The 11030-nt window shown below is 41.6% G+C and overlaps 1 protein-coding gene across 1 annotated transcript in view; it reads left to right on the forward strand.

Annotated features, from left to right (window-relative positions):
* lmnb1 (lamin B1) overlaps positions 1–9872 on the forward strand; it is a 31979-nt gene extending 22107 nt beyond the window's left edge. The window contains exon 12 of the mRNA XM_079657801.1: positions 9004–9872. The gene's annotated coding sequence lies outside the window, so the exon portion shown is untranslated. The remainder of the gene's footprint in view (positions 1–9003) is intronic.
* The last annotated feature ends 1158 nt before the right edge of the window (positions 9873–11030 follow it).

Raw genomic sequence — 11030 nt, forward strand, 5'->3', positions numbered from 1 at the left:
CACCTACAAGTTCACCCCCAAATTTGTCCTGAAGGCCGGCCAGAAAGTCACGGTAAGAGTTTGTGTTTAGTTACGAGTGTTAGAGATGTCCTGTCTTAAAAAGCATGTCGGTTATTTTACAATATTTTTAAAGGAAGACAATAAGTGCTCCATTTCTCTCCGTCAGCCGATATTAGTTCTAAAAAGTTTAATCACTCGTCTCTAAAAGGCCGATCAGAAGATGTAATACACGAGAGACTTATTGATTTTATGTGATTTTATGTAAAGTGTCTTTGAGCATTAGGAAAAGCGCTATAAAAATCAAATGTATTATTATATTCTCTGCATGGCGTCACTGTAGCTGAGAGTTGTTTAAAACCCATTTCCACACAGCTTGTTAAAGATGGGACTTAGCCATTGTTCTCCACTTTGTAAAATGTACAAATGTTGGCACACAGTAGTGTTAATTTCGTTGATTAAAACTATGACGAAATATGTTCGTCAACGACCTTTTTTTTCCATGACGAAAACGAGCCGATGACGAAACGGCACCGACGGCAGTAAACAATAACTGCAACGAAATCATCATGCAATATCGTTGACGAAAAAGTGACGAGACGAAAATGTAGTTTACTAAATAAAAACTTTGCCAAAATCTCTCTTTACTTTCGTTGATGAAAAATGAGGAGACGAAATATTATCAAAGATAACGTTACATCTCTGATAGTCAGTTTTTCTCCCAGCAGTTCCATTTCCGGTGCTGCGGCTGGGCAGCAGCTGTGTGTCTGTGCTGCGCGCGGCGGTACATTTGAATTACACCGGGCAGCAACACACTATGAACAGTCAGGAAGACTTGGGTCTAACGAACCTTATTTAACAGAAAATAAAATGGCAACAACAGGGCTTGGGAGCAGTGGTCGCGTTAACCGAACACACATATTGGTTTTGGCTAGACTAGTTTGACTGAAATGTTCTATAATCTGATGACTAAAAAAGACTCAATAGTTTTCATTGACAAAAAGTAGACTAAAATAATTCGTTTTCTTTGACTAAAATAAGACTAAAATGCTCAGACTTTTAGTCGACTAAAACTTGACTAAATAAAAACAGGATGAAGGTGACTAAATATGACTAAAACTAAAAAGGAAATTTAACACAGGACTAAAACTAAATTAAAAAATAGCTGACGAAATGAACACTAGCACACAGTAGATGAGATAAGATGGAACTTTATTTATCCCCTTGAGGAAGTTCAGGCGTTTATAGCAGCAGCAGGGTCAGAGTTAAAAACAGGATTCACCCACGGTTGTTATTGTTCTCCACTGTGTGAAATGTACAAATGTTGGCTACGGAGGTATTCACAAAGCAGATGCACTGAGGGAAAAGGTTGTCAATCACTAGTTTGTTGCGTCTCAAGCTTTCTATGTCTGTGTTGAATATGAAGCTGATGTTTTCTCTGTTTAGGTGTGGGCGTCTGATGCTGGCGTGAGCTCCAAACCCCCCTCAGACCTGGTGTGGAAGAGCCAGAACTCCTGGGGGTCCGGGCGGGACGTCCACGTGGTGCTGCTCAGCCCTCAGGGAGAGGTGAACACACTCACTCACACATATACTCACTCAGTCACACACACATACTCACTCAGTCACACACATACTCACTCAGTCACACATATATACTCACTCAGTCACACACACATACTCACTCAGTCACACACACATACTCACTCAGTCACACACATACACTCACTCAGTCACACACATACTCACTCAGTCACAGCAACAATTGTATATAAAAAAGATAATTATTCCTGGGCGACTAGCACTGAAACCTGTTTCATATTTATATCGGGAGGAATCTCACCAATACAATTTTATAAAAGCAAGCGAAGGACCGACATTTTTCTTAAAACGGGATCTGCGAAAACAAGCTTTCTACAAATGCTTCAGCGGACGTTACATTCATGTCAAAACAAACATTTGACAAATTAACACATACTCACTCAGTCACACATATACTCACTCAGTCACACATATACTCACTCAGTCACACACATACTCACTCAGTCACACACATACTCACTCAGTCACACACATACTCACTCAGTCACACACATACTCACTCAGTCACACACATACTCACTCAGTCACACACATACTCACTCAGTCACACACATACTCACTCAGTCACACACATACTCACTCAGTCACACACATACTCACTCAGTCACACACATACTCACTCAGTCACACACACACACTCACTCAGTCACACACACATACTCACTCAGTCACACACACTCACTCAGTCACACACACACTCACTCAGTCACACACACACTCACTCAGTCACACACACTCACTCAGTCACACACACTCACTCAGTCACACACACACTCACTCAGTCACACACACACTCACTCAGTCACACACACACTCACTCAGTCACACACATATACTCACTCAGTCACACACATATACTCACTCAGTCACACACATACTCACTCAGTCACACACATACTCACTCAGTCACACACATACTCACTCAGTCACACACACACTCACTCAGTCACACACATACTCACTCAGTCACACACACACTCACTCAGTCACACACACACTCACTCAGTCACACACACACTCACTCAGTCACACACACACTCACTCAGTCACACACACACTCACTCAGTCACACACATACTCACTCAGTCACACACACATACTCACTCAGTCACACACACATACTCACTCAGTCACACACATATACTCACTCAGTCACACACATATACTCACTCAGTCACACACATATACTCACTCAGTCACACACATATACTCACTCAGTCACACACATATACTCACTCAGTCACACACACATACTCACTCAGTCACACACATACTCACTCAGTCACACACATATACTCACTCAGTCACACACATATACTCACTCAGTCACACACATATACTCACTCAGTCACACACATATACTCACTCAGTCACACACATATACTCACTCAGTCACACACATATACTCACTCAGTCACACACATATACTCACTCAGTCACACACATATACTCACTCAGTCACACATACTCACTCAGTCACACACATATACTCACTCAGTCACACACATATACTCACTCAGTCACACACATATACTCACTCAGTCACACACATATACTCACTCAGTCACACACATATACTCACTCAGTCACACACATATACTCACTCAGTCACACACATATACTCACTCAGTCACACACATACTCACTCAGTCACACACACATACTCACTCAGTCACACACACATACTCACTCAGTCACACACACATACTCACTCAGTCACACACACATACTCACTCAGTCACACACACATACTCACTCAGTCACACACATATACTCATTCAGTCACACACATATACTCACTCAGTCACACACATATACTCATTCAGTCACACACATATACTCATTCAGTCACACACATATACTCACTCAGTCACACACACATACTCACTCAGTCACACACATATACTCACTCAGTCACACACATATACTCATTCAGTCACACACACATACTCACTCAGTCACACACATATACTCACTCAGTCACACACATATACTCATTCAGTCACACACATATACTCACTCAGTCACACACACATACTCACTCAGTCACACACACATACTCACTCAGTCACACACATATACTCACTCAGTCACACACATATACTCACTCAGTCACACATATACTCATTCAGTCACACACATACTCAGTCACACACATATACTCACTCAGTCACACACATATACTCACTCAGTCACACACACATACTCACTCAGTCACACACATACTCACTCAGTCACACACATACTCACTCAGTCACACACATATACTCACTCAGTCACACACATATACTCACTCAGTCACACATATACTCACTCAGTCACACATATACTCACTCAGTCACACACATATACTCACTCAGTCACACACATATACTCACTCAGTCACACACATATACTCACTCAGTCACACACATATACTCACTCAGTCACACACATATACTCACTCAGTCACACACATATACTCACTCAGTCACACACATATACTCACTCAGTCACACATACTCACTCAGTCACACATACTCACTCAGTCACACACATATACTCACTCAGTCACACACATATACTCACTCAGTCACACACATATACTCACTCAGTCACACACATATACTCACTCAGTCACACACATATACTCACTCAGTCACACACATATACTCACTCAGTCACACACATATACTCACTCAGTCACACACATACTCACTCAGTCACACACACATACTCACTCAGTCACACACACATACTCACTCAGTCACACACACATACTCACTCAGTCACACACACATACTCACTCAGTCACACACACATACTCACTCAGTCACACACATATACTCATTCAGTCACACACATATACTCACTCAGTCACACACATATACTCATTCAGTCACACACATATACTCATTCAGTCACACACATATACTCACTCAGTCACACACACATACTCACTCAGTCACACACATATACTCATTCAGTCACACACATATACTCATTCAGTCACACACATATACTCACTCAGTCACACACACATACTCACTCAGTCACACACACATACTCACTCAGTCACACACATATACTCACTCAGTCACACACATATACTCACTCAGTCACACATATACTCATTCAGTCACACACATACTCAGTCACACACATATACTCACTCAGTCACACACATATACTCACTCAGTCACACACACATACTCACTCAGTCACACACATACTCACTCAGTCACACACATACTCACTCAGTCACACACATATACTCACTCAGTCACACACATATACTCACTCAGTCACACATATACTCACTCAGTCACACATATACTCACTCAGTCACACACATATACTCACTCAGTCACACACATATACTCACTCAGTCACACACATATACTCACTCAGTCACACACATATACTCACTCAGTCACACACATATACTCACTCAGTCACACACATATACTCACTCAGTCACACATATACTCACTCAGTCACACACATACTCACTCAGTCACACACATACTCACTCAGTCACACACATACTCACTCAGTCACACACATACTCACTCAGTCACACACATATACTCACTCAGTCACACACATATACTCACTCAGTCACACACATATACTCACTCAGTCACACACATATACTCACTCAGTCACACACATATACTCACTCAGTCACACACATATACTCACTCAGTCACACACATATACTCACTCAGTCACACACATATACTCACTCAGTCACACACATATACTCACTCAGTCACACACATATACTCACTCAGTCACACACATATACTCACTCAGTCACACACATACTCAGTCACACACATATACTCACTCAGTCACACACATATACTCACTCAGTCACACACATATACTCACTCAGTCACACACATACTCACTCAGTCACACACATATACTCACTCAGTCACACACATACTCACTCAGTCACACACATACTCACTCAGTCACACACACATACTCACTCAGTCACACACACATACTCACTCAGTCACACACATATACTCACTCAGTCACACACACACTCACTCAGTCACACACATATACTCACTCAGTCACACACATATACTCACTCAGTCACACACATATACTCACTCAGTCACACATATACTCACTCAGTCACACACATATACTCACTCAGTCACACACATACTCACTCAGTCACACACATACTCACTCAGTCACACACATACTCACTCAGTCACACACACATACTCACTCAGTCACACACACATACTCACTCAGTCACACACACATACTCACTCAGTCACACACATATACTCACTCAGTCACACACATATACTCACTCAGTCACACACATATACTCACTCAGTCACACACATATACTCACTCAGTCACACACATATACTCACTCAGTCACACACATACTCACTCAGTCACACACATACTCACTCAGTCACACACACATACTCACTCAGTCACACACACATACTCACTCAGTCACACACATATACTCACTCAGTCACACACACACTCACTCAGTCACACACATATACTCACTCAGTCACACACATATACTCACTCAGTCACACACATATACTCACTCAGTCACACATATACTCACTCAGTCACACATATACTCACTCAGTCACACACATATACTCACTCAGTCACACACATACTCACTCAGTCACACACATACTCACTCAGTCACACACACATACTCACTCAGTCACACACACATACTCACTCAGTCACACACACATACTCACTCAGTCACACACATATACTCACTCAGTCACACACATATACTCACTCAGTCACACACATATACTCACTCAGTCACACACATATACTCACTCAGTCACACACATATACTCACTCAGTCACACACATATACTCACTCAGTCACACACATATACTCACTCAGTCACACACATATACTCACTCAGTCACACACATATACTCACTCAGTCACACACATACTCAGTCACACACATATACTCACTCAGTCACACACATATACTCACTCAGTCACACATATATACTCACTCAGTCACACACATACTCACTCAGTCACACACATACTCACTCAGTCACACACACATACTCACTCAGTCACACACATACTCACTCAGTCACACACATACTCACTCAGTCACACACATATACTCACTCAGTCACACACATATACTCACTCAGTCACACACATATACTCACTCAGTCACACACATATACTCACTCAGTCACACATATACTCACTCAGTCACACACACACTCACTCAGTCACACACACACTCACTCAGTCACACACACACTCACTCAGTCACACACACACTCACTCAGTCACACATATACTCACTCAGTCACACACATATACTCACTCAGTCACACACACACTCACTCAGTCACACATATACTCACTCAGTCACACACATATACTCACTCAGTCACACACATATACTCACTCAGTCACACACATACTCACTCAGTCACACACATATACTCACTCAGTCACACACATATACTCACTCAGTCACACACATATACTCACTCAGTCACACACATATACTCACTCAGTCACACACATATACTCACTCAGTCACACACATATACTCACTCAGTCACACACATATACTCACTCAGTCACACACATATACTCACTCAGTCACACACATATACTCACTCAGTCACACACATATACTCACTCAGTCACACACATATACTCACTCAGTCACACACATACTCACTCAGTCACACACATATACTCACTCAGTCACACACATATACTCACTCAGTCACACACATATACTCACTCAGTCACACACATACTCACTTAGTCACACACATATACTCACTCAGTCACACACATATACTCACTCAGTCACACACATATACTCACTCAGTCACACACATATACTCACTCAGTCACACACATATACTCACTCAGTCACACACATACTCACTTAGTCACACACATATACTCACTCAGTCACACACATACTCAGTCACACACATATACTCACTCAGTCACACACATATACTCACTCAGTCACACACATATACTCACTCAGTCACACACATACTCACTCAGTCACACACATACTCACTCAGTCACACACATACTCACTCAGTCACACACATACTCACTCAGTCACACACATACTCACTCAGTCACACACACACTCACTCAGTCACACACATACTCACTCAGTCACACACATACTCACTCAGTCACACACATACTCACTCAGTCACACACATACTCACTCAGTCACACACATACTCACTCAGTCACACACATACTCACTCAGTCACACACATACTCACTCAGTCACACACATACTCACTCAGTCACACACATACTCACTCACACACACATACTCACTCACACACACATACTCACTCAGTCACACACATACTCACTCAGTCACACACATACTCACTCAGTCACACACACACTCACTCAGTCACACACACACTCACTCAGTCACACACATACTCACTCAGTCACACACATACTCACTCAGTCACACACACATACTCACTCAGTCACACACACATACTCACTCAGTCACACACATACTCACTCAGTCACACACATACTCACTCAGTCACACACATATACTCACTCAGTCACACACATATACTCACTCAGTCACACACATATACTCACTCAGTCACACACATATACTCACTCAGTCACACACATATACTCACTCAGTCACACACACATACTCACTCAGTCACACACATACTCACTCAGTCACTCACTCACTCACTCACTCACACACACACACACACACACACACACACACACACACACACTGTCACTCGGTCTCTCTCAAGTCATTTTTCATGCAGTAAAGTATCTCTTTTTGACATTCAAAAACATCCCCTATGTGTGTTTGTGTGGCAGGAAGTGGCGAGGAGAACCACCACGTATAAGACGGGATTAGAAGAGCAGGATGAGGAAGGTGATGATGAAGAGGAGGACAACTTTCTCCTGGGGCAGGTGAGAGTATGAGCTCGGCACCGACACCCCCCCACATTTCAGACAAACGTATACATAATTAGTGTTTACTTCCTGTCTGTCTTCTTCTGTTGACTCCCTCGAACCTCCTTAGTAACGGTCATTATTATATCTTAACAACCTCTGAAATGTCCCATTTGACCAATCAGAATCGAGTATTCAACTAAGCTGTGTAATAATAATACTAAAAAACATTTATCTCAGCACATTATTCATAAAAATAAGTCAGTCTTTATCAGTGCTGTTTTTTTAGACTTTTAATGTGTGTGTGTAGCAGTGTGTTTTAAATTGAACCATGAATGTGTGTGTGTGTGTGTGTGTGTGTGTGTGCAGGAGGACCCTCACACTGCAAACAGAAGCTGCTCCATCATGTGAGCCAACCCCCCCCCCCCCCCCCCCCCCCACCACCACCACCACCTCTGAGCCCAGCCAGTCTGCTGCCAACTTTAAAACTATTTTTCTATCTTTTCAATAAAAAAAAAATAGGTTTTCTTTCTCATAAAAATGCACAACGGATTTTGGTAGGAAGTATTTTCAACTGAAAAAAATAACAATATAATACAGTTGTTTGTTGTTGTTGGACAAAAATTGTATTTGTAGGTCAGAACCTTTTTTTAAATTTTTTATAAAACCATGCAACAAGTAGCTACTCTTAAGAAGCGCTGATATTTTTTAATTGGTTTTAAAAAAAAAAAATGTTTACATTTTTGTCTATATCTGACTTTAATAATGATGCCATATTGTAAGCTTTAAGAACAGGATGTCGGGGATCAGCTCCGGGGCTGGAGACCTACTGTATAAATTAAATAAGCATTGAAAGGACAAGTACACTAACTAATACCCCTCCCCCCCCCTCCCCCTTCTGTCTGGACTTTAACTGGACAAAATGTCAGATTTACACAGTTTAGTGGCATTCTTTTAGTATCTGTAGAAAAAGACATACCGTGATTGTTTGATTGTATTAATGAAGAAGTCAGAGGACAGTTGAAGTTTGTTAGCAGTTGTTGAGTTACCTTAAAGCCCCTCTTCAGGAGGATTAAAAACTGGGACAGTGACACCTCGTGGAGAACATCGTAGTAACATTATTTGTAATAGTTCTCCACTCAAAGGGGCTGTAACCTTACTCATCAGCACATTTAAATAAGTATTGAGAAGTGTTCATTGTATTCTTAACTTTTGATATTTAAAGTGTTTGAAGTACCTTGTGTTGTATGTTATTATGCATGCTATGTAATCATAGTTGAATCATTAAATGAGTTTTCTTGTATATGTGTGTTCTACTGGGTTTTTTTTTATACACGTTTTAATGTTTTCTCTGAAGAAGACGGGTCATAGGAAAAATTATAAATCACTGAAACGCCGAAAATCAAGAAACCCTTTGTTTACCATTTATTTACTAAATCGCATCGTCCTGGGGCCTCTTCTCGTCAACATCTACATGCTACCACTGGCTCAGATAATGAAAAACAGGTAAATAAGTTACCAAGGTTATGCGGATGACACATTTATATAACCATTTCACCAGGAGACTGATCCAATTCAAACGGTGAGTAAGTGCATTGAACAAATCATTAACTCGGGGTGTCAAAAACTTTCTTCAATTAAACAAAGATAAAACCGAGGTAACTGTTTTTGGAGCCAAGGAAGAATGAATAAAGGTCAGCGCTGAGCTTCAATCGTCAATATTTAAAACGTGAAACAAGCCAGAAATCTAGGTGTAGTCATGGACTCTGACCTGAGTTTCAGCGGTCACATTTAAACAGTTACTAAATTATAATATTGGGAGGGATGAAACCCTCTTTAATGGTCACACATGCAGAGAGAGCACACAGCACACACAGTGAAATGTGTTCTCTGCATTTAACCCATCCTAGTACCAGGAGGGTGTTTCTCAATCACAAGGATGCTGGCTTGGTAGTCGCATACTTCCAAGTCACTTCCCTCAGAAACGAAGCAAGTATACTTCCAAGCCACGGCTTCGGAAAACGAAGAAGAATGGAACAGGCTAACAAGTTTGCCACTCTCTCTAACGGTTTCAACATATACTGTACCGAAAATAAATACCTCACGATGTCTATCTAATTATGAACTTGCTTTACTTTCACGGAACACATTTTTGGTGATAACAAACAAATGTAACAAAGTAACATATTTACCTATGATATTTACCAACACATGTTCTACGCCAGGCCTATTCAACTGGCGGCCCGCGGGCCAGATGCGGCCCAGAACCAACTCCCGAGTGGCCCAGCCTCCCTTAGCCAAATTCCTACACTAGTACAGACCATGAACGCAACACTCCGCGTTGCATAGAAACCACCAAACCACAACGCAGCACGTTTTTTGAAAGTGCATCTAGTGGTGCTAGTAATGGTGGTCCTATGATAGCAACTCTAAAACATGTCTCTCTCAACTCTGAAGCGTA

This window comes from Notothenia rossii (genome assembly GCF_949606895.1).
Source record: "Notothenia rossii genome assembly, chromosome: 11".
NCBI lineage: Eukaryota > Metazoa > Chordata > Actinopteri > Perciformes > Nototheniidae > Notothenia > Notothenia rossii.